The 27,789-nt window shown below is 48.3% G+C and overlaps 6 non-coding genes across 6 annotated transcripts; 1 reads left to right on the forward strand and 5 right to left on the reverse strand.

The window, feature by feature from the left end:
* The first annotated feature begins 8,142 nt into the window (after positions 1-8,142).
* Positions 8,143-8,215, forward strand: trnak-uuu (transfer RNA lysine (anticodon UUU)). Its single transcript has one exon. It is a non-coding gene; the product is annotated as a tRNA-Lys (tRNA).
* Positions 8,216-14,782: 6,567 nt separating this feature from the next.
* trnak-uuu (transfer RNA lysine (anticodon UUU)) lies at positions 14,783-14,855 on the reverse strand. The gene has a single exon. It is a non-coding gene; the product is annotated as a tRNA-Lys (tRNA).
* A 3,224-nt stretch (positions 14,856-18,079) lies between these two features.
* On the reverse strand, positions 18,080-18,152 carry trnak-uuu (transfer RNA lysine (anticodon UUU)). The gene has a single exon. It is a non-coding gene; the product is annotated as a tRNA-Lys (tRNA).
* Positions 18,153-18,837: 685 nt separating this feature from the next.
* On the reverse strand, positions 18,838-18,910 carry trnak-uuu (transfer RNA lysine (anticodon UUU)). The gene has a single exon. It is a non-coding gene; the product is annotated as a tRNA-Lys (tRNA).
* A 4,124-nt stretch (positions 18,911-23,034) lies between these two features.
* trnak-uuu (transfer RNA lysine (anticodon UUU)) lies at positions 23,035-23,107 on the reverse strand. The gene has a single exon. It is a non-coding gene; the product is annotated as a tRNA-Lys (tRNA).
* Positions 23,108-27,149: 4,042 nt separating this feature from the next.
* Positions 27,150-27,222, reverse strand: trnak-uuu (transfer RNA lysine (anticodon UUU)). The gene has a single exon. It is a non-coding gene; the product is annotated as a tRNA-Lys (tRNA).
* Between the last annotated feature and the right edge of the window lie 567 nt (positions 27,223-27,789).

Consider the following 27,789-nt stretch of genomic DNA (forward strand, 5'->3'; position numbering starts at 1 on the left):
TGTCCCTCAGACCCTATCCACACTCTCCTGTCCCTCAGTCCCTCAGACCCTATCCACACTCTCCTGTCCCTCAGTCCCTCAGACCCTATCCACACTCTCCTGTCCATCAGACGCTATCCACACTCTCCTGTCCCTCAGTCCCTCAGACCCTATCCACACTCTCCTATCCCTCAGACCCTCAGACCCTACCCACACTCTCCTATCCCTCAGTCCCTCAGACCCTACCCACACTCTCCTGTCCCTCAGACCCTATCCACACTCTCCTGTCCATCAGACGCTATCCACACTCTCCTATCCCTCAGACCCTCAGACCCTACCCACACTCTCCTGTCCCTCAGACCCTCAGTGCCTATCCACACTCTCCTGTCCCTCAGACCCTACCCACACTCTCCTGTCCCTCAGACCCTACCCACACTCTCCTGTCCCTCAGACTCTACCCACACTCTCCTGTCCCTCAGTCCCTCAGACCCTATCCACACTCTCCTGTCCCTCAGACCCTATCCACACTCTCCTGTCCCTCAGACCCTATCCACACTCTCCTGTCCCTCAGACCCTATCCACACTCTCCTGTCCCTCAGTCCCTCAGACCCTATCCACACTCTCCTGTCCCTCAGACCCTACCCACACTCTCCTGTCCCTCAGTCCCTCAGACCCTATCAACACTCTCCTGTCCCTCAGTCCCTCAGACCTCATCCACACTCTCCTGTCCCTCAGTCCCTCAGACCCTATCAACACTCTCCTGTCCCTCAGTCCCTCAGACCCTATCAACACTCTCCTGTCCCTCAGTCCCTCAGACCTCATCCACACTCTCCTGTCCCTCAGACCCTATCCACACTCTCCTGTCCCTCAGACCCTATCCACACTCTCCTGTCCCTCAGACCCTATCCACACTCTCCTGTCCCTCAGACCCTATCCACACTCTCCTGTCCCTCAGTCCCTCAGACCCTAACCACACTCTCCTGTCCCTCAGACCCTCAGACCTCATCCACACTCTCCTGTCCCTCAGACCCTATCCACACTCTCCTGTCCCTCAGTCCCTCAGACCCTACCCACACTCTCCTGTCCCTCAGTCCCTCAGACCTCATCCACACTCTCCTGTCCCTCAGACTCTACCCACACTCTCCTGTCCCTCAGTCCCTCAGACCTCATCCACACTCTCCTGTCCCTCAGTCCCTCAGACCTCATCCACACTCTCCTGTCCCTCAGACTCTACCCACACTCTCCTGTCCCTCAGTCCCTCAGACCCTATCAACACTCTCCTGTCCCTCAGTCCCTCAGACCTCATCCACACTCTCCTGTCCCTCAGTCCCTCAGACCCTATCCACACTCTCCTGTCCCTCAGACCCTATCCACACTCTCCTGTCCCTCAGACCCTATCCACACTCTCCTGTCCCTCAGTCCCTCAGACCCTATCCACACTCTCCTGTCCCTCAGACCTTATCCACACTCTCCTGTCCCTCAGACCCTATCCACACTCTCCTGTCCCTCAGTCCCTCAGACCTCATCCACACTCTCCTGTCCCTCAGACCCTATCCACACTCTCCTGTCCCTCAGACCCTAATCACACTCTCCTGTCCCTCAGACCCTATCCACTCTCTGTCCTTCAGACCCTATCCACACTCTCCTGTCCCTCAGTCCCTCAGACCCTAACCACACTCTCCTGTCCCTCAGACCTTATCCACACTCTCCTGTCCCTCAGTCCCTAATCACACTCTCCTGTCCCTCAGTCCCTCACCACACTCTCCTGTCCCTCAGTCCCTCAGACCCTAACCACACTCTCCTGTCCCTCAGACCCGAACCACACTCTCCTGTCCCTCAGACCCTCAGACCCTAACCACACTCTCCTGTCCCTCAGACCCCAACCACACTCTCCTGTCCCTCAGACCCCAACCACACTCTCCTGTCCCTCAGTCCCCAACCACACTCTCCTGTCCCTCAGTCCCCAACCACACTCTCCTGTCCCTCAGTCCCTCAGACTATCCACACTCTCCAGTCCCTCAGTCCCTCAGACCCTATCCACACTCTCCTCTCCCTCAGTGCCTATCCACACTCTCCTGCCCCTCAGCGCCTATCCACACTCTCCTGTCCCTCAGACCCTCAGTCCCTCACTCGTACACCATATTGCCACTCATGTTCGTCAGCCCCTCAGATCCTATTCACAGGCGCTGAGCCCACTCTCAGAGGACACCATTCCCACTCTAATACTTCTTCTGCCTAATTAAAATACAACAATAACCAGCCCTAAATTGACTGATTGCCACAGGCGAGCCTATTGACTGGGCTGCATCCTCCGAGCTTCAACAGTCATAGATTTGAAAGCACCAGATAGCATTGGAATGAATGGGAATTACCATCTCAATTCTCACCCTAACCATCCAGTACCAGCTCCGCACTACCCCATTTCAACACTGATTTACCTTCCTCACCCACTGTCACCATCCAGAACCACCTCCGGAACACACTCCCCATCATCGGAATCTCTTACCAAACCCATCTCAAACTGCTGTCATTTCACCTGGAAGAATCTGCTTTGCAAAATACCCTCAGAGACAGCATTTGCCTCCTCATTCTCTTACACCACACAAACAATGAATCAGCCACTGTGAAGTTAAAAACTCACCACTATTCTTAGAATTCCCCCTATACCAAAAAGGGTGGATATTCTAAATGGTGAACAGGGATTCTCACTCCCTAACTCCGATGCAAGCTTCAGTGGGTGCTATTCAGGTCAAACTACATTTATAAGTTATCCCCTGGTATTCACTGAAGAATTTTACCCACTTACCACTTAGTAGCATCGATATCCTGGGTCCTGCGTTGCTAGGTAAGTAAAGTAGGCTTTGTAATAACCACTGTTTCAGGTTAAAACTTTGAAGTTATTTTATTATTATATTTTTTCTTTTAAAAGATGCAATCACTGTCTTTACAGATAAGTAAAAAGATCTTGCTTCTGGATTCTCCTGGTTGGTTGAAGAGACCTTCAGGTCCACCTTGACAATCACTCTTCTTTAGCTTTTGGTCTTCCTCAGATGGATTCGCTGTTCTGCTCGGTTGCTATGCTCTATCTTCCCCATGTACTGAGCTGTGAGAGCTGGCTTTGCTTCTTAGCGTTTATATATTTTTCTAACAGTTATTAAGTTTTTATGACTTTATTGTAAAGTAACTTTTATTTCACTTGGATTGTAAAAGATACCTTTAATCTAAATTTTTCTAACATGACTAAGTATTCATTTTGAGCATGACCTCATCTCATAGATCTCTGATTACATTGTTTCCTTTGTGATGTTGAAAAATGCTTTGATTTCAAAGTGGTGTGACTTTTGATTCCTGTCATTTCTATAGTTTTATTATCAAATTGTGTCCCCAGCTCATAATTTTGACTTTGATTTGGGTCTAATTTGTGTTCTTGTAGACACGTTTTCTCCAGCTTCCTATATTCACCTGGTGTCAGTAGAATTTCACACCTCTAAACATTTGTCACCTAATTCAACTGAACATCATCCATTCTTTTCCAGCTGCTTACTTAACTTCAATGAAGGTGTGAAATATTGCTTTTAGCTTTATACTAGAGATTCAATTGCTGGTGAGTTTAAAAAGACTTGCCTCACATTTAAACATTTGTCACCTAATTCAACTGAACCTCATCCATTCTTTTCCAGCCGCTACCTGAACTTCAGAAGGAGGTCCGAAACATTGCTTTTAGCTGTATACTAAAATTCACTCAATTGTGACTTGAAAGGCCTGCTTGTTTTGTTTGCTAAGCCTGCTTGACTATCTGCTAAAGGCTACCTGCATTTCACACCCCTCTCCTGCAGCTGCTGTTAACCCTTCGTGGGATTTCCCCCTACATTCTCTCATGTTTCTTCAATCAGGTATTGCCAGACTTCCATGTTTCAAATGACATATCTTTCCATATCTTCAATTACAAAGTTGTATTTACTTAAAAAGCAAAGGCACATTCCCTCTCTCTCTCTTCAATCCCTGCTCACACACCATCTCCCTGTCTCTCTCTTTCTCACCCTCTAGCCTATCTCACTCCTTCATTTACCTGCCTTCTCTTACCTCAATCTCACCGTCTCTTCCTACTTCTCCTGTTCCATCGCTTCTTTCACTCGTCCCGTCTCTATTCCCACACTCGTAGGTTTCCACCCCTCTGTTTCTCACTCTTTCACTCCCACTCCCATCACCCTGAAAGGCCTGGTTCTAATTTTCTGATCGTTGTCCCTTGTTCTACATTTCCAAAACAGAGCAATGGTATCTGACCTATCAGCCCATTTGATCACCTCAAACCCTTCAATTATGTTGTTGTTTATTGCTAACCCCCCCCCCCCTCCCCCTCCCTACAGATCACTGCGCAAAGCCGCTATTCGCCTTCTGCCAACTTGGCTATGCTGTCTCGAATCCTGCAGTCAATTCCCCACATCTTCAATTCCTCCCATTTCACAAGCTCTCATTGCTGATAACACGATGTCATGATGTCTTTTAAAATCGATACACATCAATCCCAGCCACATAAGTTAGCAGCCTCACAATTCCACATTGCCCCTGGCTCGCTCTGTCTAATCATTGTTGAAGGCTATCGAGGCATGCAAGGTAAGGACCTAATTTTTTTTTGCACAAATATCATTTACTGATAACATTGCTGGAAGAACATGACCAGCGTTTCAAAATGGCCATCACAACAAGTGCAAAGATATTCAGGTTTTCTACTGTTTCTGCACTTAACTCGTGGCATTGGGCAGCAATAGTGTGGTGTCTGGCTGACGTTTCTTTGGCTACATCCAGGGGATGTTTGTTTAAATCATCCAGTGACTGGGAATCGTGGTTCTCCACAGAGTCTGGGAAGAAACATGTACTCAAGGGGTCAATGGAACAGAAAACCTCCTTTTCTTTTTATTTAAAAAGCTGTCTGCTGGGCTGGTGGATTCTCTATTTCAATCTTCCGGAAAATTTAATCTTCCCAGGTTCCAGGATTTTCCCAGCCGGTTGGAAGGTGGAAATATAATCTCTTTTCAAGAATGGAGGGTGATTTAAAGGAGAGTTCAAGAGGCCAGCTAAAGTGACATTAGCAGCAGGGGGGGGGGGGGGGGGGGGATGCTGGAAAGTGTCATTAAAAGTCACCATAATGCCCGAGGACTGTAGGCTGCTCTCCCCCTGAGTGAGAGGGAGTTAACTGATGGTGATTTAACTTGAGGGCCACCACACCTTAGGCGAGGTCGGTACGGGAATTGTACCTTTAATTAACTCAAGGGAGGAAGCAATGGGTATAGTGAATTTGCATCAATGTGTCATACAAGATGTTGTTACACAAATTAGTGATTGGGCTGCGTGGACTCATCCGAGTAATGCTCCAGCGACTCAAGTTCGAATCCCGACATGGCAAATGGTGAACTTTAAATTCAATAAAAATCTGGTATTAAAAGGCTAAGAACTCACCTGCTTCATTGATGTCCTTTAGGGAAGGAAATCTGCCGTCCTTCATCCACAGCAATGTGGTTTACTCTGAAATGCCGTCAGGGATGGGCAATACATTGCCCACAAACCATGCACAAATATTTTTTTTAAAAACAGGATTACATAGGATATATAACATAGAAACAAGCCATTCGAGTCGCAGAATCAAAGGATTGTTACAGAAATAAGCCAGTTAGGTCATCGCATCAGCTCTCCTCCTGCTGTTTCCCATGCACAATCTTCGTAATGCAATGTAATCCCCTTTCGATTGCCTCCATTGTACTGCTTCCATCAGACCCATAGGTAATGATCACAGACTTGAACCACTCTGTGTGCAAAAATGTTTTTTGCTCTTGTCCCCTTTGCTGATCCTAACAATTACCTTGGTGGCTTCACGTCAGCATCAATCATTGGGATTTTAAAATGATTGACTGAACAGGGACTGCAACCCGACAGACAGCTATGGGGGGGGGGGGGGGGGGGCATCATGTACGAGTTAACACGTTACCTTTACACGCAGGAAGTCCTGGATTCAAGCCCAACTGGATTCATTGCTGCTGAAGGACAAGTAATTGGCAATTGTATGTCCATGGAAATAGACACGCAGTGCTGAATGAAAAACTCTTCCTGATCGAAGGATATTTAATTAGTGTGTATCATGGCCATTCTCTGTGAGTTCTTACATTAGAAGAAGACTATTGACTATTTAAACATTATTTGCCCAAACCTCCACTCCTCGTTTGCAATCTAATATCCTTTGAAATTTCCCTTTTGTTTCCTGTCCGTTCTCGAACTTTTCCATCGACCAGATTCCTTCCACCAACACGAAGCCACTCTCGCACTCACGTTCTATATTTGGTTCCGCGGGGGTCAAATCTGTAAAACGCATTTCACCCACACAGCACCTTTCCAAGGGACTCAATGGGCCTTCATTCTAAAATCGCCCTAATGGGTCTGTGGAAATATCTACTTCAAAATTCAGTTCAGGACAAAACATTTTATATTTTCACTGAAGAGCTAGATTCTGAACTAGGTCTCTGAACTAAATTGACCAAAGGATATGGACGAAAGTGGGAACAGGTTACTGAGTTGAATAGTCAGCTATGATCGTGATGCAGAAGGTCAATCAACTCAGCTCCAGAATATCGTTCGGTTTCCCCCCTGGTGTCCTAGCCCCAACCACCTTCAGCTGCTTCATTGATGAACCTCCTTCCATAATGAGGTGGGGAATGATGATGGTCCCTGATGACTGGGCAATGTTCAGCGCCATTCGCCACTCTTCAGGGACTGAAGAAGCTCATGACCAAAAGCATCAAGACTTGGACAATATTCCTGGTTGAGGTGGAAGATTCGCGCGCATTAGTGCCAAGTATTGACATTCTCCAACAAGAGAGGATCTAACCAATTTCCTTTCACATTCAATGTCATTACCACCGCTGAATCTGTTGCTGGCAGCACACTTTGAGTTAGCATTAACCAGAAACTGAACTGGACCAGCCATGAAAATACCATGGCTGCAAGAGCAGATCAGAGGTCTTTGAAAGCTGAAAGCCTCCCCACCATCTATAAGGCACTTGTCAGGAATACGCTCCACTTGCCTGATGTTTGAAGTTGCAACAGTACCAACGAACATTGACAACATCCAGGTCAACGCAGTTGTTCAATTGCGCCCCCCCCCCACCGCATTGAACAAATATTCAATCCCTCCACCTCTAGCAGCAGTGGACAACATGTCCAACATTCAGTACCAAAGTTCATTGCGCAGGCCCATCCATATTCACGGCCTCTATAATCTAGAAACAGCGACCACGACACCACACAACCCTGCCATGGCAATCTCTGCAAGACGTGCCAGATCATCGACATGGATACCACCATTACACGTGAGAACACCACCCACCAGGTACACGGTACATACTCGTGCGACTCGGCCAACGTTGTCTACCTCATACGCTGCAGGAAAGGATGTCCTGAAGCGTGGTACATTGGCGAGACCATGCAGACGCTGCGACAACGGACGGACGGACATCGCGCGACAATCACCAGGCAGGAATGTTCCCTTCCAGTCAGGGAACACTTCAGCAGTCAAGGACATTCAGCCTCTGATCTCCGGGTAAGCGTTCTCCAAGGCGGCCTTCAGGACGTGCGACAACGCAGAATCGCCGAGAAGAAACTTATAGCCAAGTTCCGCACACATTAGTGCGGCCTCAACCGGGACCTGGGATTCATGTCGCATTACATTCACCCCCCACCATCTGGCCTGGACTTGCAAAATCCTACCAACTATCCTGGCTTGAGACAGCTGGCTTCACACCTCTTTAACCTGGGGTTACCGCTATCTCTGGATCTGTAAACACTTAATTACCTGCAAATGCTCGCATTCTAAGCATTGTCTTGCCTCTTTGAATCTGTCTATATATGTGTTTCTGGGACATACCTCTTCATTCACCTGAGGAAGGAGCAGCGCTCCGAAAGCTAGTGTTTGAAACAAACCTGTTGGACTTTAACCTGGTGTTGTAAGACTTCTTACTGTGCACAACATAAGCAAAGCAGAGGTCGGGGTTAGATAGAGTAAAATGCCCTCTGCGTTGCCCAGCGATTTTTAATTTTAGACTTTTTTTACCAAATTTAATCAATGCAATGTTTGCGACCAGCCAGTAATGGTGGCTATAGGCAGCATTTCCCAGGGCCCGGATAGCTCAGTCAGTAGAGCATCAGACTTTTAATCTGAGGGTCCAGGGTTCAAGTCCGTGTTCGGGCGATACTTTTAAATCCCAATGATCGATGCTGACGTGCGCTCGTGGAGTCAATCAACTGGGAAGGAGGCCCATCGGCCCATTGTGTCTCTGCTGCCCCGCAAACCCCTGTCTGTTCCCAGCTCAGTTACCTTGGCATTCCACAGCGGTTCGAGGTCTCATCTAAACTCCTTTGTCTGAATAATCACCATTATTACAAGGAGAAATTCTGCTCATCGCTTTAAAACCGACACTGAAATATTTGCGATATTCTGAATTTGTTTGAATTTTTTGGCTGGATTTGTGTGTTAAGGCGAGTCGAATGTGATTTCCAGCATTATCAAAATCTGAATTTCATCCAGCCCCAATAAACGAGGCTGTTTCATTCTATTCTGTCCTGCTATCCAATGAAAACTCGTGTTAAGTTCCAATAAAAATTACATTTAAATTTACATTTCAATACATTTCATTTTGTTTTCTGAATTAATTGTGAATCCTGGCAGGAAATCCGCTGTTTTGCCGCGGATATTGCATATCGACTTTGTATTGAAGTGTAACTGCAGTATTATTTTCATTGACAAAACAAGTATTGTCAGCGCCGATTGCTAACTCCACCGCCGCCTGCAGATTCCCCTCCAAGGAACACGCGCCATATTCACTTGGAACCATTTCCCCATTCACTCACTCTTGTTGGGTCCAAACCATGGAGCTTCCTTCCGAACAGCTTTGTGGAGCAACTTCAGATTTGAGAAATCTCCACCGCACCCAGTTAGCAAGAAATTTGCTGAGAGCTTATATTATGGAGCGCTTGTTTATTTGTCATTTGAAGTTGAGGATTTATGGAGGTATGATTGATTTAAAGGAATAGATTTTTCAACACAATTTCAAAAACCAGGCAGTGGCTCTTGGGAACCTTGTGCATCCAGAAGGGTATGCGAGACCACGGATTGGGAGATGTGAAGAAGAGTTGGATGACGTCCGGTTCATGGAGAATTCGGTATCAACAGTGGGCGAGGAGTGCATTGGGATAACGCACTCCATTGAGGGCAGCACGGTAGCACACGTGGATAGCACTGTAGCACAGCGCTAGGGTCCCAGGTTCGATTCCCTGCAGGGTCACTTTCTGTGCGGAGTCTGCACGTCCTCCCCGTGTGTGCGTGGGTTTCCTCCGGGTGCTCCGGTTTCCTCCCACAGTCCAAAGATGTGCAGGTTAGGTGGATTGGCCATGGTAAATTGCCCTTCGTGACCAAAAAGGTAAGGAGGGGCTATTGGGTTACGGGGATAAGGTGGAAGTGAGGGCTTAAGTGGGTCTGTGCAGACTCGATGGGCCGAATGGCCTCCTTCTGCACTGTATGTTCTATGTATAACCAAGTCTACAAATATCAGAGTTCTTGCTGAAGTTTCAACAAGCTGATAGGGTAAAGTATATGAGGTATCGGTCAATGGATATGAGGTAGGAATCGGTGGCCTTTATGATGACACAGCTCGAATTTTAAAAGCTCCTCTGTTTTATGATATGGGATGTGGGCGTCGCTGGCAATGCCAACATTTATTACCCATTGCTTCTTGCCCTTGAGATGGTGCTGGTCAGTTCCTTCATTAAATCGCAGCAATCGCTGAGGAATGGGCACATTCACAATGTTGCGAGAGAGGGTGTCACAGGATTCTGGCCCAATGACCCTGGAACGACGCTGATATATTTCCAGGTCAGGGTGTCAGTAAATTCACGGGGAAACTTCAGCTGGTCGTGTTCCTGGGAGTCCGCTGCTGACAACCTTACAGCGGTCATGGAGATTTTCTTCTAACATGAGGAGTGAACTTTGACGAGTTCCCGCAGTGAATATCTTTATGTTGCGGCACTGCGATCATTTTAAATCAATCCATGATTGATGCTGATGTGAAGTCATCGAGGTATGGAATGAAGCCCATCGGCCCATTCTGTCTTTGCTGCCCATCAAACCCCTTTCCAAGAGCCGGTGCAGACTCGATGGCCGAATGGCCTCCTTCTGCACTGTAAATTCTATGATCAAACCCCTGTCTGTTCCAATCCCATTTTCCAACATAAACTCCGCGCCTTCAACAGATGGAATCCGACGGAAGATGAGTGGGAGAGTGGCTCGTGTTGGCGAATTGAATCCAACCGGGAGAGAAGTTGCGGGAGACACAGGAGGTAAATGGGGATATTCTCCCTCAGTGTACCCTGACTGGCGCCGGAATGTGGCGACGAGGGGATTTTCACAGTAACTTCATTGCAGTGCTAATTTAAGTCTACTTCTGACACTAATAAAGATTATTATCAATTATTATTACAAGCCATACAGACTCTCACTTCAGGAAATCGATAACAAACGTAATTTTAACAGCAGAATTTGACACCTTTGCAGGCTTGACGCTGTTTTGAAACGTCAGTTCATCATGTTTTTGCTTGATATTGATATTCAATTGAATTGACAAGCAGAATCTTTCTATAATTAGCTTTACTATGCAAATTAATCGTTTCCTCCATTGATGCAAGTTCTGTCAACAAAGAATGTTCCTCACGGTGCCGAGGCCCCAGGTTCGATACCGGCTATGGGTCACTGTCCGTGTGGAGTTTGCACATTCTCCCCGTGTCTGCGTGAGTCTCACCCCCCACAACTTGGCTATAAGTTTCTGTTACCCCTATCTCAGAACAGCGACCACGACACCACACAACCCTGCCATGGCAATCTCTGCAAGACGTGCCAGATCATCGACATGGATACCACCATTACACGTGAGAACACCACCCACCAGGTACGCGGTACATACTCGTGCGACTCGGCCAACGTTGTCTACCTCATACGCTGCAGGAAAGGATGTCCCGAAGCGTGGTACATTGGCGAGACCATGCAGACGCTGCGACAACGAATGAACGGACATCGCGCGACAATCATCAGGCAGGAATGTTCCCTTCCAGTCGGGGAACACTTCAGCAGTCAAGGGCATTCAGCCTCTGATCTCCGGGTAAGCGTTCTCCAAGGCGGCCTTCAGGACGCGCGACAACGCAGAATCGCCGAGAAGAAACTTATAGCCAAGTTCCGCACACATGAGTGCGGCCTCAACCTGGACCTGGGATTCATGTCGCATTACATTCACCCCCCCCCCCCCCCCCCCCCCCCCCCCCAAGTTCCGCACACATGAGTGCGGCCTCAACCTGGACCTGGGATTCATGTCGCATTACATTCACCCCCCCCCCCCCCCCCCCCCCCCCCCCCCCCCCACCATCTGGCCTGCGAAATCCTACCAACTGTCCTGGCTTGACACAATTCACACCTCTTTAACCTGGGGTTACCCCTCTCTCTGGATCTGTAAAGACGTAATTACCTACAAATGGTCGCATTCTAAGCATTGTCTGGCATCTTTGAATTTGTTTATGTATATGTTTCTGGAACATACCTCTTCATTCACCTGAGGAAGGAGCAGTGCTCCGAAAGCTAGTGTTTGAAACAAACCTTTTGGACTGTAACCTGGTGTTGTAAGACTTCTTACTGTAATCTAGAAGGATTGGGAGCAACAGATTCCCAGGAACATGACCCGCTGATGTTTCCCTGTGAATTTACTCACACCCTGACCTGGAAATATATCGGCGTGGTTCCAGGGTCATTGGGCCAGAATCCTGTGACACCCTCTCTCGCAACATTGTGAATGTGCCCATTCCTCAGCGATTGCAGCAGTTTAAGAAAGGAGGCAACCGCCACCATCACAAGGGCAGGAAGCAATGGGCAATAAATGTTGGCATCGCCAGCGATGCCCACATCCCGCAAATCAATCCTAAAATTGACTTAAAAATGGAGCTGTGCCCTCACAAAGACCACATATTCCTCCTCATATCCATTGACCGACATCTCATGTACTTTACCCCATCAGCTTGTTAAAACTTCAGCAAGAACTTTAATACATGTAGACTTGGTTATTCCAACCCACTCCTCGCGCACTGTTTATACTGAATTTTCTATAAGCTTGATGTCATCCAACTCTTCACTTCTCCCAATAAATCATCTTGCATGCCCTTTTTGAAGCACCTGGTGGTTCCCAAGAAGCAGTGCTGAAACTGTGTCTAAAAATCTATTTCTTTAAATCCATCACACCTCCATTAATCCGCAAATTCAAATGACAAATAAACAAGCGCTCCATAATGTGAGCTCTCATCAAATACCCTTGAAACTGGGTGTGGTGTGGATTTCTGAATCTTGCAGTCCAGTGGTGTAGGTGCACCCACAAAGCTGTTTGGAAGGAAGCTCCATGAATTGGTCCCAACAAGAGTGAGTGAATGGAGATATGGGGCGAAATTCTCCCGAAACGGCGCGATGTCCGCCGACTGGCGCCCAAAACGGCGCCAATCAGACGGGCATCGCGGCGCCCCAAAGGCGCGGAATGCTCCGCATCTTTGGGGGCCGAGCCCCAACATTGAGGGGCTAGGCCGACGCCGGAGGAATTTCCGCCCCGCCAGCTGGCGGAAACGGCCTTTGTTGCCCCGCCAGCTGGCGCGGAAATGACATCCCCGGGCGGCACATGCGCGGGAGTGTCAGCGGCCGCTGACAGTTTCCCACGCATGCGCAGTGGAGGGAGTCTCTTCCGCCTCTGCCATGGTGGAGACCGCGGCGGAGGCGGAAGGGAAAGAGTGCCCCCACGGCACAGGCCCGCCCGCGGATCGGTGGGCCCTGATCGCGGGCCAGGCCACCGTGGGGGCACCCCCCAGGGCCAGATCGCCTCGCGCCCCCCCTCCCCAGGACCCCGGAGCCCGCCCGCGCCGCCTTGTCCCGCCGTTCAAAAGGTGGTTTAATCCACGCCGGCGGGACAGGCAATTTATCGGCGGGACTTCGGCCCATCCGGGCCGGAGAATCGAGCGGGGGGGGGGCCCGCCAACCGGCGCGGCCCGATTCCCGCCCCCCGCCGAATATCCGGTACCGGAGACTTCGGCAACCGGCGGGGGCGGGATTCACGGCAGCCCCCGGCGATTCTCCGACCCGGCGGGGAGGTCGGAGAGTGACGCCCATGATTCCAAATGAAAATGGCACGTGTTCCTTGGAGGGGAAACTAGGTTATCAATCGGTACTGACAATAATGTTTTGTCAATGAAAATAATACTCCCTTCAACACAAAGTCGTTATAAACTATGTTGCAAAACATCGGATATACTGCCAGGATTCACCATGGATTCAGAAAACAAAGTGAAATGTATTTAAATATAAATGTGATGGGAATTTATTGCAACATAACAATAAGTTTTAATTGGAAAGCAGGAAATGACAGATCAAAGTAGCCTGGTTTATTGAGGCTGGACGAAATTCAAATTCTGAACATGTGGGAATTCACATTCAACACGCCTTAAAATTCATAATCAGCAGAAAATTCAAACAATATCAGAATATCATAAATATTTCTTGTATCATGGTTAGCACTGTTGCTTCACAGCTCCAGGGTGCCAGGCTCAATTTCCCGGCTTGGGTCACTGTTGGTACGGAGTCTGCACATTCGCCTCTTGTCTGCGTGGGTTTCCTCCGGGTGCTCCGGTTTCCTCCCACAGTCCAAAGATGTGCTTGTTTGGTGAATTGGGCATTCTAAATTCTCCCTCTGTGTACCCGAACAGGCGCCGGATTGTGGCGACTAGGGGCTTTTCACAGTAACCTCGTTGCAGTGTTATTGTAAGCCTACTTGTGACACTAATCAAGATTGTTGATTATCAATCGAAAAGCGATGAGCAAGAATTTCTCCTTTCAATGATGATATTATTCATCATAGAGTTTAGATGATTTGATTTGATTTATTGTCACGTGTACCGAGGTACAGTGAAAAGTATTTTTCTGCGCACAGCGCAACAGATCATTAAGTACATGGGAAGAAAAGGAAATAAAAGAAAATACATAATAGGGCAACACAAGGTACACAGTGTAACTACATAACACCGGCATCGGATGAAGCATACAGGGTGTAGTGTTAATGATGTAATTCCATAAGAGGGTCGTTTAGGAGTCTGGTAACAGCGGGGAAGAAGCTGTTTTTGAGTCTGTTCATGTGTGTCTTCAAATTTTTGTATCTCCTGCCCGATGGAAGAAGTTGGAAGAGTGAGTAAGCCGGGTGGGAGGGATCTTTGATTATGCTGCCCGCTTTCCCCAGGCAGCGGGAGGTGTAGATGGAGTCAATGGATGGGAGGCAGGTTCGTGTGATGGACTGGGCAGTGTTCACGACTCTCTGAAGTTTCTTGCGGTCCTGGGCCGAGCAGTTGCCATACCAGGCTGTGATGCAGCCAGATAGGATGCTTTCTATAGCGAGAGTTAATGTGGACATGCCGAATTTCCTTAGTTTCCTGAGGAAGTATAGGCGCTGTTGTGCTTTCTCAGTGGTAGCGGCGACGTGAGTGGACCAGGACAGATTTTTGGAGCTGTGTACCCCAAGGAATTTGAAACTGCTAACCACTGCATACCGCCGAGGTGTGCAATGGTGACGGACCTTGTGTAGGAACAGACAGGGGTTTGATGGGCAGCAGAGACACAATGGGCCGATGGGCCTCTTTCCCAGCAGATTAACTCGACGAGTTCACGTCAGCATCAATCATTGAGACTTAAAAGTATCGCCCGAACAGGGACTTGAACCCTGGACCCTCAGATTAAAAGTCTGATGCTCTACCGGCTGAGCTATCCGGGCTCCTGCAAATGTGGCGAGCGCAGCGATCTTTGGTGGATGGCAGGGAATATTGCATCGTTCAAATTCTGCATTTTTATTCTGCAACCGTCCAAGTCTGCCACACACATCCTGGCCCCAACCCTCCTGTCCTAACTTGCTTCACGATCGCTCTTACCAATGCCGAAGCTTTCCACTTCCATCAGCTCCCATCAAACCCACTTTCCTCTTTTCTGATTGGGAGCAAAAATTGATAATACCGAGCGAATTGCTCATCTAAAGTGAATGCAACACTTGCGCTATCAGGGAAGAAGGCGGTGGCTTGTGGAGGGAATCTTTCCAAACACAAATTTGAATTGAATAAAAAATACCTTGAGTTAAAGTCTATTGTTTTAAAACTAAAACCCCATCTGTTTCATTAATTCCATTTAGGAGAGGAAATTTGCCATCCAGATCTGGTCTGGCCTTCATGTGACTCCAAATCCTCGGCAAGTGGCTGACCCTTCTTTTGAAATGGCCTATGGGATGGGACACCCATGGCTCATGAAGGAAATGAGCAAAATAAAACAAACAAGAGTTCAGAACCCACTCTGGGATCCTATGAGATTTGAGTTCTGTTCTGCGTTTGAAAAAAAGTCTCAAATTAAAAATCGCTGGGCAACGCAGAGGGCATTTTACTCTATCTAACCCCGACCTCTGCTTTGCTTATGTTGTGCACAGTAAGAAGTCTTACAACACCAGGTTAAAGTCCAACAGGTTTGTTTCAAACACTAGCTTTCGGAGCGCTGCTCCTTCCTCAGGTGAATGAAGAGATGTGTTCCAGAAACATACATACAGACAAATTCAAAGATGCAAGACAATGCTTAGGATGCGAGCATTTGCAGGTAATTAAGTGTTTACAGATCCAGAGATAGCGGTAACCCCAGGTTAAAGAGGTGTGAAGCCAGCTGTCTCAAGCCAGGACAGTTGGTAGGATTTCGCAAGTCCAGGCCAGATGGTGGGGGGTGAATGTAATGCGACATGAATCCCAGGTCCCGGTTGAGGCCGCACTCATGTGTGCGGAACTTGGCTATAAGTTTCTGCTCGGCGATTCTGCGTTGTCGCGCGTCCTGAAGGCCGCCTTGGAGAACGCTTACCCGGAGATCAGAGGCTGAATGCCCTTGACTGCTGAAGTGTTCCCCGACTGGAAGGGAACATTCCTGCCTGGTGATTGTTGCGCGATGTCCGTTCATTCGTTGTCGCAGCGTCTGCATGGTCTCGCCAATGTACCACGCTTCGGGACATCCTTTCCTGCAGCGTATGAGGTAGACAACGTTGGCCGAGTCGCACGAGTATGTACCGCGTACCTGGTGGGTGGTGTTCTCACGTGTAATGGTGGTATCCATGTCGATGATCTGGCACGTCTTGCAGAGATTGCCATGGCAGGGTTGTGTGGTGTCGTGGTCGCTGTTCTGAGATAGGGGTAACAGAAACTTCTCGCCAAGTTGTGGGGGGTGAGACTCACGCAGACATGGGGAGAATGTGCAAACTCCACACGGACAGTGACCCAGAGCCGGGATCGAACCTGGGACCTCGGCGCCGTGAGGAACATTCTTTGTTGACAGAACTTGCATCAATGGAGGAAACGATTAATTTGCATAGTAAAGCTAATTATAGAAAGATTCTGCTTGTCAATTCAACTGAATATCAATATCAAGCAAAAACATGATGAACTGACGTTTCAAAACAGCGTCAAGCCTGCAAAGGTGTCAAATTCTGCTGTTAAAATTACGTTTGTTATCGATTTCCTGAAGTGAGAGTCTGTATGGCTTGTAATAATAATTGATAATAATCTTTATTAGTGTCAGAAGTAGACTTAAATTAACACTGCAATGAAGTTACTGTGAAAATCCCCTCGTCGCCACATTCCGGCGCCAGTCAGGGTACACTGAGGGAGAATATCCCCATTTACCTCCTGTGTCTCCCGCAACTTCTCTCCCGGTTGGATTCAATTCGCCAACACGAGCCACTCTCCCACTCATCTTCCGTCGGATTCCATCTGTTGAAGGCGCGGAGTTTATGTTGGAAAGTTGGATTGGAACAGACAGGGGTTTGATCATCAAATTTACAGTGCAGAAGGAGGCCATTCGGCCCATCGAGTCTGCACCGGCTCTTGGAAAGAGCACCCTACCCATGGTCAACACCTCCACCCTATCCCCATAACCCAGTAACCCCACCCAACACCAAGGGCAATTTTGGACACTAAGGGCAATTTATCGTAGCCAACCCACCCAACCTGCACATCTTTGGACTGTGGGAGGAAACCGGAGCACCCGGAGGAAACCCACGCACACACGGGGAGGATGTGCAGACTCTGCACAGACAGTGACCCAAGCCGGAATCGAACCTGGGACCCTAGCGCTGTGCTACAGTGCTAGCCACTTGTGCTACCGTGCTGCCCTCAATGGATTGCGTTATCCCAATGCACTCCTCGCCCACTGTTGATACCGAATTCTCCATGAACCGGATGTCATCCAACTCTTCTTCACATCTCCCAATCCGTGGTCTCGCATACCCTTCTGGATGCACAAGGTTCCCAAGAGCCACTGCCTGGTTTTTGAAATAGTGTTGAAAAATCTATTCCTTTAAATCAATCATACCTCCATAAATCCTCAACTTCAAATGACAAATAAACAAGCGCTCCATAATATAAGCTCTCAGCAAATTTCTTGCTAACTGGGTGCGGTGGAGATTTCTCAAATCTGAAGTTGCTCCACAAAGCTGTTAGGAAGGAAGCTCCATGGTTTGGACCCAACAAGAGTGAGTGAATGGGGAAATGGTTCCAAGTGAATATGGCGCGTGTTCCTTGGAGGGGAATCTGCAGGCGGCGGCAGAGTTAGCAATCGGCGCTGACAATACTTGTTTTGTCAATGAAAATAATACTCCAGTTACACTTCAATACAAAGTCGATATGCAATATCCACGGCAAAACAGCGGATTTCCTGCCACGATTCACAGTTAATTCAGAAAACAAAATGAAATGTATTGAAATGTAATTTTTATTGGAACCTAACACGAGTTTTCATTGGATAGCAGGACAGAATAGAATGAAACAGCCTCGTTTATTGGGGCTGGATGAAATTCAGATTTTGCTGGGAACAGACAGGGGTTTGCGGGGCAGCAGAGACACAATGGGCCGATGGGCCTCCTTCCCAGTTGATTGACTCCACGAGCGCACGTCGGCATCGATCATTGGGATTTAAAAGTATCGCCCAAACAGGGACTTGAACCTTGGACCCTCAGATTAAAAGTCTGATGCTCTACCCACTGAGCTATCCAGGCTCTGGGAAGTGTTGCCTATAGCCACCATTGGTAGAGGGATTGAGTTTAGGAGCCATGAGGTCATGTTGCAGCTGTACAACACTCTGGTGCGGCCGCATTTGGAGTATTGCGTGCAATTCTGGTCGCCTCATTATAGGAAGGATGTGGAAGCATCCTGCCCGATGGAAGAAGTTGGAAAAGTGAGTAAGCGTGTGGGAGGGGTCTTTGATTATGCTGCCCGCTTTTCACAGACAGCAGGAGGTGTAGATGGAGTCAATGGACGGGAGGCAGGTTTGTGTGATGGACTGGGCGATGTTCACGGCTCTCTGAAGTTTCTTGCGGTCCTGGGCCGAGCAGTTGCCATACCAGGCCGTGATGCAGCCAGATAGGATGCTTTCTATAGCGAGAGTTAATGTGGACATGCCGAATTTCCTTAGTTTCCTGAGGAAGTATAGGCGCTGTTGTGCTTTCTTAGTGGTAGCGGCGACGTGAGTGGACCAGGACAGATTTTTGGAGCTGTGTACCCCAAGGAATTTGAAACTGCTAACGACTGCATACCGCCGAGGTGTGCAATGGTGACGGACCTTGTGTAGGAACAGACAGGGGTTTGATGGGCAGTAGAGACACAATGGGCCGATGGGCCTCTTTCCCAGCAGATTAACTCGACGAGTTCACGTCAGCATCAATCATTGAGACTTAAAAGTATCGCCCGAACAGGGACTTGAACCCTGGACCCTCAGATTAAAAGTCTGATGCTCTACCGACTGAGCTATCCGGGCTCTTGCAAATGTGGCGAGCGCAGCGATCTTTGGTGGATGGCAGGGAATATTGCATCGTTCAAATTCTGCATTTTCATTCTGCAACCGTCCAAGTCTGCCACACACATCCTGGCCCCCAACCCTCCCGTCCTAACTTGCTTCACGATCGCGCTTACCAATGCCGAAGCTTTCCACTTCCATCAGCTCCCATCAAACCCACTTTCCTCTTTTCTGATTGGGAGCAAAAATTGATAATACCGAGCGAATTGCTCATCTAAAGTGAATGCAACACTTGCGCTATCAGGGAAGAAGGCGGTGGCTTGTGGAGGGAATCTTTCCAAACACAAATTTGAATTGAATAAAAAATAACTCGAGTTAAAGTCTATTGTTTTAAAACTAAAACCCCATCTGTTTCATTAATTCCATTTAGGAGAGGAAATCTGCCATCCAGATCTGGTCTGGCCTTCATGTGACTCCAAACCCTCGGCAAGTGGCTGGCCCTTCTTTTGAAATGGCCTATGGGATGGGACACCCATGGCTCATGAAGGAAATGAGCAAAATAAAACAAACAAGAGTTCCGAACCCACTCTGGGATCCTATGAGATTTGAGTTCTGTTCTGCGTTTGAAAAAAAGTCTCAAATTAAAAATCGCTGGGCAACGCAGAGGGCATTTTACTCTATCTAACCCCGACCTCTGCTTTGCTTATGTTGTGCACAGTAAGAAGTCTTACAACACCAGGTTAAAGTCCAACAGGTTTGTTTCAAACACTAGCTTTCGGAGCGCTGCTCCTTCCTCAGGTGAATGAAGAGGTCTGTCCCAGAAACATATATACAGACAGATTCAAAGATGCCAGACATGCTTAGAATGCGAGCATTTGCAGGTAATTAAGTGTTTACAGATCCAGAGATAGCGGTAACCCCAGGTTAAAGAGGTGTGAAGCCAGCTGTCTCAAGCCAGGACAGTTGGTAGGATTTCACAAGTCCAGGCCAGATGGTGGGGGGTGAATGTAATGCGACATGAATCCCAGGTCCCGGTTGACGCCGCACTCATGTGTGCGGAACTTGGCTATAAGTTTCTGCTCGGCGATTCTGCGTTGTCGCGGGTCCTGAAGGCCGCTTACCCGGAGATCAGAGGCTGAATGCCCTTGACTGCTGAAGTGTTCCCCGACTGGAAGGGAACATTCCTGCCTGATGATTGTCGCGCGATGTCCGTTCATTCGTTGTCGCAGTGTCTGCAAGGTCTCGCCAATGTACCACGCTTCGGGACATCCTTTCCTGCAGCGTATGAGGTAGACAACGTTGGCCGAGTCGCACGAGTATGTACCGCGTACCTGGTGGATGGTGTTCTCACGGGTAATGGTGGTATCCATGTCGATGATCTGGCACGTCTTGCAGAGATTGCCATGGCAGGGTTGTGTGGTATCGTGGTCGCTGTTCTGAGATAGGGGTAACAGAAACTTATAGCCAAGTTGTGGGGGGTGAGACTCACGCAGACACGGGGAGAATGTGCAAACTCCACACGGACAGTGACCCATAGCCGGGATCGAACCTGGGACCTCGGCACCGTGAGGCACATTCTTTGTTGACAGAACTTGCATCAATGGAGGAAACGATTAATTTGCATAGTAAAGCTAATTTTAGAAAGATTCTGCTTGTCAATTCAACTGAATATCAATATCAAGCAAAAACATGATGAACTGACGTTTCAAAACAGCGTCAAGCTTGCAAAGGTGTCAAATTCTGCTGTTAAAATTACGTTTGTTATCGATTTCCTGAAGTGAGAGTCTGTATGGCTTGTAATAATAATTGATAATAATCTTTATTAGTGTCAGAAGTAGACTTAAATTAACACTGCAATGAAGTTACTGTGAAAATCCCCTCGTCGCCACATTCCGGCGCCAGTCAGGGTACACTGAGGGAGAATATCCCCATTTACCTCCTGTGTCTCCCGTAACTTCTCTCCCGGTTGGATTCAATTCGCCAACACGAGCCACTCTCCCACTCACCTTCTGTCGGATTCCATCTGTTGAAGGCGCGGAGTTTATGTTGGAAAATGGGATTGGAACAGACAGGGGTTTGATCATAGAATTTACAGTGCAGAAGGAGGCCATTCGGCCCATCGAGTCTGCACCGGCTCTTGGAAAGAGCACCCTACCCAAGGTCAACACCTCCACCCTAGCCCCATAACCCAGTAACCCCACCCAACACCAAGGGCAATTTTGGACACTAAGGGCAATTTATCATGGCCAACCCACACATCTTTGGACTGTGGAAGGAAACCGGAGCACCCGGAGGAAACCCACGCACACACGGGGAGGATGTGCAGACTCCGCACAGACAGTGACCCAAGCCGGAATCGAACCTGGGACCCTGGAGCTGTGAAGCAATTGTGCTATCCACAATGCTACCGTGCTGCCCAATGGGCAGCAAAGACAGAATGGGCCGATGGGCTTCATTCCATACCTCGATGACTTCACATCAGCATCAATCATGGATTGATTTAAAATGATCGCAGTGCCACAACATAAAGAAATTCACTGCGGGAACTCGTCAAAGTTCACTCCTCATGTTAGAAGAAAATCTCCATGACCGCTGTAAGGTTGTCAGCAGTGGACTCCCAGGAACACGACCAGCTGAAGTTTCCCCGTGAATTTACTCACACCCTGACCTGGAAATATATCGGCGTCGTTCCAGGGTCATTGGGCCAGAATCCTGTGACACCCTCTCTCGCAACATTGTGAATGTGCCCATTCCTCAGCGATTGCTGCGATTTAATGAAGGAACTGATCAGCACCATCTCAAGGGCAAGAAGCAATGGGTAATAAATGTTGGCATTGCCAGCGACGCCCACATCCCATATCATAAAACAGAGGAGCTTTTAAAATTCGAGCTGTGCCATCATAAAGGCCGCCGATTCCTACCTCATATCCATTGACCGATACCTCATATACTTTACCCGATCAGCTTGTTGAATCTTCAGCAAGAACTCTGATATTTGTAGACTTGGTTATACATAGAACAGAGAACATACAGTGCAGAAGGAGGCCATTCGGCCCATCGAGTCTGCACCAACCCACTTAAGCCCTCACTTCCACCCTATCCCCGTAACCCAATAGCCCCTCCTAACCTTTTTGGTCACTAAGGGCAATTTATCATGGCCAATCCACCTAACCTGCACGTCTTTGGACTGTGGGAGGAAACCGGAGCACCCGGAGGAAACCCACGCAGACACGGGGAGAACGTGCAGACTCCGCACAGAAAGTGACCCTGCAGGGAATCGAACCTGGGACCCTAGCGCTGTGCTACAGTGCTATCCACTTGTGCTACCGTGCTGCCCTCAATGGAGTGCGTTATCCCAATGCACTCCTCGCCCACTGTTGATACCGAATTCTCCATGAACCGGACGTCATCCAACTCTTCTTCACATCTCCCAATCCGTGGTCTCGCATACCCTTCTGGATGCACAAGGTTCCCAAGAGCCACTGCCTGGTTTTTGAAATAGTGTTGAAAAATCTATTCCTTTAAATCAATCATACCTCCATAAATCCTCAACTTCAAATGACAAATAAACAAGCGCTCCATAATATAAGCTCTCAGCAAATTTCTTGCTAACTGGGTGCGGTGGAGATTTCTCAAATCTGAAGTTGCTCCACAAAGCTGTTAGGAAGGAAGCTCCATGGTTTGGACCCAACAAGAGTGAGTGAATGGGGAAATGGTTCCAAGTGAATATGGCGCGTGTTCCTTGGAGGGGAATCTGCAGGCGGCGGTGGAGTTAGCAATCGGCGCTGACAATACTTGTTTTGTCAATGAAAATAATACTCCAGTTACACTTCAATACAAAGTCGATATGCAATATCCACGGCAAAACAGCGGATTTCCTGCCACGATTCACAGTTAATTCAGAAAACAAAATGAAATGTATTGAAATGTAATTTTTATTGGAACTTAACACGAGTTTTCATTGGATAGCAGGACAGAATAGAATGAAACAGCCTCGTTTATTGGGGCTGGATGAAATTCAGATTTTGCTGGGAACAGACAGGGGTTTGCGGGGCAGCAGAGACACAATGGGCCGATGGGCCTCCTTCCCAGTTGATTGACTCCACGAGCGCACGTCGGCATCGATCATTGGGATTTAAAAGTATCGCCTGAACAGGGACTTGAACCCTGGACCCGCAGATTAAAAGTCTGATGCTCTACCAACTGAGCTATCCGGGCCCTGGGAAATGTTGCCTATAGCCACCATTACTGGCTGGTCACGAACATTGCATTGATTAAATTTGGTATTTCCCTGTTCAGTCAGACAATCATTCCCAGTTGGGTTTGAGACGCTCACTCCTGACTCTCAATTACTCAACATTCTGCTCAAGCTTTGCTGTGTCCAACACAGGTTGTTAAGAAGGCGTACGGTGTGTTAGCTTTTATTGGTAGAGGGATTGAGTTTAGGAGCCATGAGGTCATGTTGCAGCTATACAACACTCTGGTGCGGCCGCATTCGGAGTATTGCGTGCAATTCTGGTCGCCGCATTATAGGAAGGATGTGGAAGCATTGGAAAGGGTGCAGAGGAGATTTACCAGGATGTTGCCTGGTATGGAGGGAAGATCTTATGAGGAAAGGCTGAGGGACTTGAGGCTGTTTTCATTAGAGAGAAGAAGGTTAAGAGGTGACTTAATTGAGGCATACAAGATGATCAGAGGATTGGATAGGGTGGACAGTGAGAGCCTTTTTCCTTGGATGGTGATGTCTAGCACGAGGGGACATAGCTTTAAATTGAGGGGAGATAGATATAGGACAGATGTCAGAGGTAGGTTCTTTACTCAGAGAGTAGTAAGGGCGTGGAATGCCCTGCCTGCAACAGTAGTGGACTCGCCAACACGAAGGGCATTCAAATGGTCATTGGATAGACATATGGACGATAAGGGAATAGAGTAGATGGGCTTTAGAGTGGTTTCACAGGTCGGCACAACATCGAGGGCCGAAGGGCCTGTACTGTGCTGTAATGTTCTATGTTCTATGTTCTTACCTCCCCGCCGTAACGTTTAAACGCTCTTTCACTTGGCCTCTTTTTTCTGGAATTTGTCTGACCCAAAGCAAAAAAGTTGGGAACAGTCAGCTGAATGCGAATCAATGGGAAACTCGAACATATATATAACAAGTCAGGCGTTGACAGCTGAGCAAATCCCACTAAATGGATGCCTTGCAAAGTTTCTGGAGCGAAGAATGCTGCCACCAACTCCAGTCATGTAAACAGCTGGGGGTGCCACCAGCTGGTTCCGTGGTGTAGTGCTTATCACGTCTGTTTTACACGCAGCCGGTCCTGGATTCGAGCCCCAGTGGGATCATTGCTGCTATTGGACAAGGAGTTGGCAACATTTAAGAAGCGTGCATCATGATCCTTACTTGTGAGTTATCAAATGTTCATTTTCTTAACCATTATTTACCCAAAGGTCCACTACTTTGTTCACCAACAAATATATTTCGAAATTTCCCAACTATTGCTCTTTATCTCGTGATCCTTTCCCATCTCAAATTCCCCCTTTGCATCCTGTCCCTGCCCCAACTTTCCCACCAACCGGTTTCCATTCGCCAATTTCTCACTCACGTTCTGTATTTGGTTCTATGGGGGTCCGATCTGTTAATCGCGATTCTCTCCTTTTCTAAACACCCATTAGCCTTCACCACATCAACAGCCATTCGCTGTCTAATTCCTTTATATGAGAACATCGAAAGAAGATTTCTTGGGCATTATAGGGGTGAGTTCTTTAAATCCATCACACTCCGATAAATCCGCAATTTCAGATGACAAATAAACAAGCGCTCCATAATATAAGCTCCAATTAAATTCCCATGAAACTGGGTGTGGTGTGGATTTCTGAATCTTGCAGTCCATGTGGTGCAGGTGCACCCACAAAGCTGTTTGGAAGGAAGCTCCATGAATTGGTCCCAACAAGAGTGAGTGAATGGAGATATGGGGCGAAATTCTCCCGAAACGGCGCGATATCCGCCGACTGCCGCCCAAAACGGCACCAATCAGACGGGCATCGCGGCGCCCCAAAGGCGCGGAATGCTCCGCATCTTTGGGGGCCGAGCCCCAACATTGAGGGGCTAGGCCGACGCCGGAGGAATTTCCGCCCCGCCAGCTGGCGGAAACGGCCTTTGTTGCCCCGCCAGCTGGAGCGGAAATGACATCCCCGGGCGGCACATGCGCGGGAGTGTCAGCGGCCGCTGACAGTTTCCCGCGCATGCGCAGTGGAGGGAGTCTCTTCCGCCTCTGCCATGGTGGAGACCGCGGCGGAGGCGGAAGGGAAAGAGTGCCCCCACGGCACAGGCCCGCCCGCGGATCGGTGGGCCCTGATCGCGGGCCAGGCCACCGTGGGGGCACCCCCCGGGGCCAGATCACCTCGCCCCCCCCCCCCAGGACCCCGGAGCCCGCCCGCGCCGCCTTGTCCCGCCGTTCAATAGGTGGTTTAATCCACGCCGGCGGGACAGGCAATTTATCGGCGGGACTTCGGCCCATACGGGCCGGAGAATCAAGCGGGGGGGGGGGCCCGCCAACCGGCGCGGCCCGATTCCCGCCCCCGCCGAATATCCGGTACCGGAGACTTCGGCAACCGGCGGGGGCGGGATTCACGGCAGCCCCCGGCGATTCTCCGACCTGGCGGGGAGGTCGGAGAATGACGCCCATGATTCCAAATGAAAATGGCACGTGTTCCTTGGAGGGGAAACTAGGTTATCAATCGGTACTGACAATAATGTTTTGTCAATGAAAATAATACTCCCTTCAACACAAAGTCGTTATAAACTATGTTGCAAAACATCGGATATACTGCCAGGATTCACCATGGATTCAGAAAACAAAGTGAAATGTATTTAAATATAAATGTGATGGGAATTTATTGCAACATAACAATAAGTTTTAATTGGAAAGCAGGAAATGACAGATCAAAGTAGCCTGGTTTATTGAGGCTGGACGAAATTCAAATTCTGAACATGTGGGAATTCACATTCAACACGCCTTAAAATTCATAATCAGCAGAAAATTCAAACAATATCAGAATATCATAAATATTTCTTGTATCATGGTTAGCACTGTTGCTTCACAGCTCCAGGGTGCCAGGCTCAATTTCCCGGCTCGGGTCACTGTCTGTGCGGAGTCTGCACATTCGCCTCTTGTCTGCGTGGGTTTCCTCCGGGTGCTCCGGTTTCCTCCCACAAGTCCAAAGATGTGCTTGTTTGGTGAATTGGGCATTCTAAATTCTCCCTCTGTGTACCCGAACAGGCGCCGGATTGTGGCGACTAGGGGCTTTTCACAGTAACCTCGTTGCAGTGTTATTGTAAGCCTACTTGTGACACTAATCAAGATTGTTGATTATCAATCGAAAAGCGATGAGCAAGAATTTCTCCTTTCAATGATGATATTATTCATCATAGAGTTTAGATGATTTGATTTGATTTATTGTCACGTGTACCGAGGTACAGTGAAAAGTATTTTTCTGCGCGCAGCGCAACAGATCATTAAGTACATGGGAAGAAAAGGAAATAAAAGAAAATACATAATAGGGCATCACAAGGTACGCAATGTAACTACGTAACACCGGCATCGGATGAAGCATACAGGGGTAGTGTTAATGAGGTCAGTCCATAAGAGGGTCATTTTGGAGTCTGGTAACAGCGGGGAAGAAGCTGTTTTTGAGTCTGTTCATGTGTGTCTTCAAATTTTTGTATCTCCTGCCCGATGGAAGAAGTTGGAAGAGTGAGTAAGCCGGGTGGGAGGGATCTTTGATTATGCTGCCCGCTTTCCCCAGGCAGCGGGAGGTGTAGATGGAGTCAATGGACGGGAGGCAGGTTTGTGTGATGGACTGGGCGGTGTTCACGACTCTCTGAAGTTTCTTGCGGTCCTGGGCCGAGCAGTTGCCATACCAGGCCGTGATGCAGCCAGATAGGATGCTTTCTATAGCGAGAGTTAATGTGGACATGCCGAATTTCCTTAGTTTCCTGAGGAAGTATAGGCGCTGTTGTGCTTTCTCAGTGGTAGCGGCGACATGAGTGGACCAGGACAGATTTTTGGAGCTGTGTACCCCAAGGAATTTGAAACTGCTAACCACTGCATACCGCCGAGGTGTGCAATGGTGACGGACCTTGTGTAGGAACAGACAGGGGTTTGATGGGCAGCAGAGACACAATGGGCCGATGGGCTCTTTCCCAGCAGATTAACTCGACGAGTTCACGTCAGCATCAATCATTGAGACTTAAAAGTATCGCCCGAACAGGGACTTGAACCCTGGACCCTCAGATTAAAAGTCTGATGCTCTACCGACTGAGCTATCCGGGCTCCTGCAAATGTGGCGAGCGCAGCGATCTTTGGTGGATGGCAGGGAATATTGCATCATTCAAATTCTGCATTTTCATTCTGCAACCGTCCAAGTCTGCCACACACATCCTGGCCCCCAACCCTCCCGTCCTAACTTGCTTCACGATCGCGCTTACCAATGCCGAAGCTTTCCACTTCCATCAGCTCCCATCAAACCCACTTTCCTCTTTTCTGATTGGGAGCAAAAATTGATAATACCGAGCGAATTGCTCATCTAAAGTGAATGCAACACTTGCGCTATCAGGGAAGAAGGCGGTGGCTTGTGGAGGGAATCTTTCCAAACACAAATTTGAATTGAATAAAAAATAACTCGAGTTAAAGTCTATTGTTTTAAAACTAAAACCCCATCTGTTTCATTAATTCCATTTAGGAGAGGAAATCTGCCATCCAGATCTGGTCTGGCCTTCATGTGACTCCAAACCCTCGGCAAGTGGCTGGCCCTTCTTTTGAAATGGCCTATGGGATGGGACACCCATGGCTCATGAAGGAAATGAGCAAAATAAAACAAACAAGAGTTCAGAACCCACT

Source organism: Scyliorhinus torazame, chromosome 4, assembly GCF_047496885.1.
Source record: "Scyliorhinus torazame isolate Kashiwa2021f chromosome 4, sScyTor2.1, whole genome shotgun sequence".
In the NCBI taxonomy this organism is placed as follows: Eukaryota; Metazoa; Chordata; class Chondrichthyes; order Carcharhiniformes; family Scyliorhinidae; genus Scyliorhinus; species Scyliorhinus torazame.